This window comes from Schistocerca americana, chromosome 3 (genome assembly GCF_021461395.2).
Source record: "Schistocerca americana isolate TAMUIC-IGC-003095 chromosome 3, iqSchAmer2.1, whole genome shotgun sequence".
Taxonomy (NCBI): Eukaryota; Metazoa; Arthropoda; class Insecta; order Orthoptera; family Acrididae; genus Schistocerca; species Schistocerca americana.
In genome coordinates this window covers 900,710,606-900,715,543 of record NC_060121.1, presented here as the reverse complement: position 1 = coordinate 900,715,543, position 4,938 = coordinate 900,710,606, and the positions used below count along the sequence as shown (strand labels likewise).

Sequence of the window (4,938 nt, the reverse complement as noted above, 5' to 3'; positions counted from 1 at the left end):
TGGTCTAATCTCTCCTGTGTAAGCCCCTTCATGTGTGCAGAACTAATGTGGGATATATCCAGTTGAATGTCCTTAACGTAGTCAAGCGCTGGTCTTCCTCAACAACCCCCTTACCCCTCAGATTCTTTCCATTTCCAAACCTACGAACTCTTGATACCCCAAGTCATGACCTATATACCGGTCTTTTCTTTTGGAAAGTTGTGTCATAAACTTATTTTCTCCCAGAATTCGATACAGTGGAACCTCATTACTTACTCGATCTCATCAAATCATCAAAGTTGATTTATCTGTTACACCTCTTGCTAAATCTTCTGTTTTTGTCTGAAGTTTCTTGCATCGTTCACATTGCATTTCCGTAAAATGCTACAATCCAAACTTTCTCTTCATAAAAGAATTCTCACAATTGCATTTATATTAACTGTTAATAAATTTTTTATTCAGAAATCTTTTTTCTATTTATTGCTACTCATCAGTATTTCGTTGCCATTCTTCAGTTTTTCGTTGCCTGAATTGAAAACTTCAGCTCCTAATTTCGGTTTCCCTACTACCTTTAGAATTGTAAAGTGTAGCTCTCTGTAAACCATTCACAATACTGCGTCTGTTCCAGGTCCCAATTGAGCTTACCCGATGGCTCCTTTCACCAGTCCTTCCATTTTTTTGTAAATAATTTTTGTAACTATTTTGCAAGCAAAAGTCAAATTCAGTTAACATTAGAACTCGAAACATAAACTATTAGAATTACATAGTGACAATAGCTGGTGCATGGGTTAACAAGAGCCGTTTCAGTGACAGTGTTGTACTTTTCTATAACATGCTGCGCACAAGTGATAAGTCATTGTTCGGTGACAGTAAGCAGTAATGTTTCCGTTATCCATCCTCCAGCACTGCAAAGGCGCCGTGATTTATTGTATTGCTTAGTTTCAATTCATGTTGAGGGTTATACAAGAAATATCATGCCTGAGTATCAGATGTGGAGCTAAACTCTAAGCGAACAGGAGCATTGTACATAAATCTGTTTGTGGCCCACAGTATCTAACATTAAAAAGAGACAAGCTGAATATCATTTATGTACGATTAAAAGGCGCATATAAACTGCTGAGAAAAAGGTTGGACCTTTGTTATATGGTGGATCTTGTGGTCTAACGGGCAGAGTGCTAAACAACTGCCCTGGTTCAATATCGCATAGGAGCCGGAATTTGCCCTCTTCTCCGTCCCTCCAAGACGGTCCCAGGTCCGCCTAATCAACTCCGTGTTACTACACTCTTTGTAAGTTGCTGGGACCCTCCTTGACAAGGTGGTCGAGGCGTTCGTTTTGAGCCTCATACCCTCTTCGATGCCGTCCTTCTTGAAATCTCGCAGTGTGTAACCTTGTGCGTTATCTTCTCGATTGACGAACCCACTGCCGAAGCGTTGATTGTAGGGTATGCTATAGGTTATCATATCCTGTCTCGATGCTGCACATCTCCCACACTACCGTCGATATCGGTGAGAAATGTTCGATCTCCATGAATGTTATCAGTCTGAAACACATTGACTCACCTCACTCCTTCACCTAGGGGCCGAAGGCCAATTTTCTGTCTCTTCCATGACGTTTATAAGACGTAGAAATGCCGTGCTCTCGATGGTCAAAAGAAACCGACGTTAGTGATATAGGTTAAGTTCCCACTGCTCGTTTGTGTAATTTTTTCGCGCGAAACTGTGCTGCAGTTTTTCTGCCACTTTCATCGCGAAAGTATAAACGGTAATCAGAGCAAGACTTCTAAGCTACCATGTTTACATTGCTCCATGCGACGACCATGTGTCACAACTCCCTGACATACAAGCTACACTGTGACAGAACCAAACTAAAAGCTAGAGGCAGAAACAAAAGCGTCCGGGAAATATGACTCAAACTAAGGTGTTAAACCACCAGTAATAAAAGTACTGGCTGTCTGCTTCTCTACCAGTGAATATTCCACTCGCGTCTGTTACAAATCAGCCCACGCTAAGCAAATTGACCATGCACTCTGTAAAATACGGAAGCCGATTACTGGCTGTGTGAGATCTACTCCAAAAAGTATTCTCTGACACCTGGCTGCGATAGCTCCACATGCAATTTGAGGACAGGAAATTACCTAGAGGAGGAGAATGAAGTCCTTAACATCCGTATAACGCCTAGTACAAGGCATTCCATCGGTTTCACTTTGGGTGAAACCGACATATATTTTCCTCAGACAACCGTGGACTACAAACAGCGAACACATCCTAAAGCAGATGTATCGTCAAATAGTAAATACCATTACTCAATAGAACCATGAAAAGAACTATCACTTGGCCATTTCCAAGACTGGGAAGCCTAGAAATCCCACGATCGACTATGGACGGGAACAACAAGAGCGATATCAAATCTTCTATAGCGAGGATAGTAAGCTTCATCTTCCTGTATATTCTGCTCATGTTTTATTGCAGTAGTTTAATTTATGGCGATCGGGTCTTAGTATGGGATGACTTAGAGAGACAGCACACTTCTTTGCAAAATCTTAGCGCGTTGCTAAAATAAAAAGGTGTCTGTTTACTTTCGCAAAATTAAAGTTTTTGAAACTGAAGTGGAAAAATGTTGCGGTCAAAGGATAATACAACATACCATGTTGTACTTCGTTTATTGAATTCGTAACACACTTCCTAAGGATGCCTAGACCCAACTGTATTCGTTGGCAGTTAAATTTTAGTTCAACTTTCGCTATGAACTTTGACATTCCTGCATCTCTTGTCCAAATTAAGCTATCACTCTATAACTGTCCACGACAGGCTTTATAACTGTTCAAACAACAGGGCTCACCAACGGATGCAACTGACTATGATTGACGATACCGATTTGGCCGCTGATTTCGTGTGTAATTAAGCGCGTCCTCAGCGGATAAACTCCTGCTGTACCAATCGATGGAAAACTTCCAAACTCGTATTTCACGACTCCAGCAAACTGTTCAAATGATTTTGATGCTACTCAGCTACATCTGATCGTTCCACGCGAAACGCGAACAGTGACTCTCATCTGTTATCACAAACACGTGACCATTAGCGCTTGGGCTTCGCTGAACGAAAACAGCAACAATGCTCCTGTTGGTAATGACGCCCTCAATTCCAAAAACAAATTTTATAAAATTTGTTTCTATAGAATACATATGATTAAATTGACGCCTTTTATCACTAAACTATAAAATGAAGTAAGCGATGCCACATTGCGATAATAAGTGAAAAGATCGATAGACTACTAAACGAAATCCCATTCTATTGAAAAATATTACAAGGTGCAGAGCCATACTCTCGACGAAAATCGTTCAGTGCAGTTGCAAGTGAATTGCATATTTTGAAACGGAGAATGCAAAGTGCCTTATGTCGCTTTGTTTTAACCACCTCGATTGGATGTATATTTGGCAATGAACAAGCTGCACCAGGGTGACATCTTAACAGAATCCATACGAACCGGTAAACGGAACCAAGGTAACCTTCCTGTGTCAATGCATACGACAAAAAGTACCTGAAGTTCGTGTTATGTCTCTAAAAACTGTTTTAGGGTATTGTTTCCATATCGTTATAGCCTACCTAGGACAATGACTTTTGGTGAAAGTGGAGAGAGAGTATTGACTACATACTGCCTTTTTCTTGAGTCATCTGTCTTCTGACTGGATTGATGTGGCCCGTTACGAATTTCTGTCCTGTGCCAAACTCTTCATCTCAGAGTAGCACTTGCAACCTACGTCATCAACTACTTTCTGGACGTATTCAAGTCTCTGTCTTTTCTGCCGCTTATACCCCCTACAGCTCCGTACAGTACAATGGAAGATATTCCTCAATGTCTCAACAGATATCCTATCATCCCGCCCCTTATTATTTTTGTTGTTTTCCATATACTCCGTTCCTCGTCGATCTCCCGAGAACCACCTCATTCCTTAGCTTATCAGTCCACCTAATATTAAACGATCTTCTATTGTACCACATCTCGTATACTTCGATTCTCTTCTGTTCGGGATTTCCCATAGTCCATGCCGTGCTCTAAACGTACAATCTCAGAAATCTGTTTCTCATGTTAGGGCCTATGTTTGATACCAGTAGATTTCACTTGGCCAGGAACGTCTTTTTACCAGTGCCAGTCTCCTTTTCTGTGTTCTCCTTCTCCAGCCACAATGAGTTATTTTGCTGTCTACGCAGTAGATTTCGTCGTCTTCATCTACTTCGAGATCACCATTCGTGATGTTAAATTTTCCTGTGCTCTCATTTCTACTACTTCTCATTACTCACGTCTTTCACATCACCATTTGACTCTATATTATTGTATTATTCTTCCTCCGTACAATCTAGATTTCAGCTTTCACAAAATTATCGAGTTCAGTATTCTTACGCAATTCACATGGTTTTGCTCTGCACTGTGCAGGATGAGAAATACACAGTTCAACACATTTGTTTAGAATTGATATAAATGACACAAAATTAACATCGTGTAGCGATGCACTCATTTCTGGTAGACAACGGCCTTGCCGCAGTGGTACCACCGGTTCCCGTCTGATCACCGAAGATAAGCGCTATCGGGCTGGGTTAGCACTTGGATGGGTGACCATCCGGTCTGCCGAGCGCTGTTGGCAATCGGGGTGCACTCAGCTCTTGTGAGGCAAACTGAGGAGCTACTTGATTGAGAAGCAGCGGCTCCGGTCTCGGATACTGACATACGGCGGAGAGAGCGGTATGCTGACCACGTGCCCCTCCATATCCGCATCCAGTGACGCCTGTGGGCTGAGGATGACACAGCGGCCGCTTGGAACCTTTGGGCCTTCATGGCCTGTTCGGGAGGAGGTTAGGTTAAGTTACTCATTTCTGGTAAAGTCAGCCCAAAGCAGGTAAGACTCATTGTTAAGCAAATGTGTTGAGCTCTGTATTTGTCCTTCTGCACAGTACACAGCAAAA

The 4,938-nt window shown here is 42.0% G+C and overlaps 1 pseudogene; it reads left to right on the top strand.

The window, feature by feature from the left end:
- Positions 1-4,501: 4,501 nt before the first annotated feature.
- On the top strand, positions 4,502-4,619 carry LOC124608183 (annotated as a pseudogene).
- Positions 4,620-4,938: the final 319 nt, after the last annotated feature.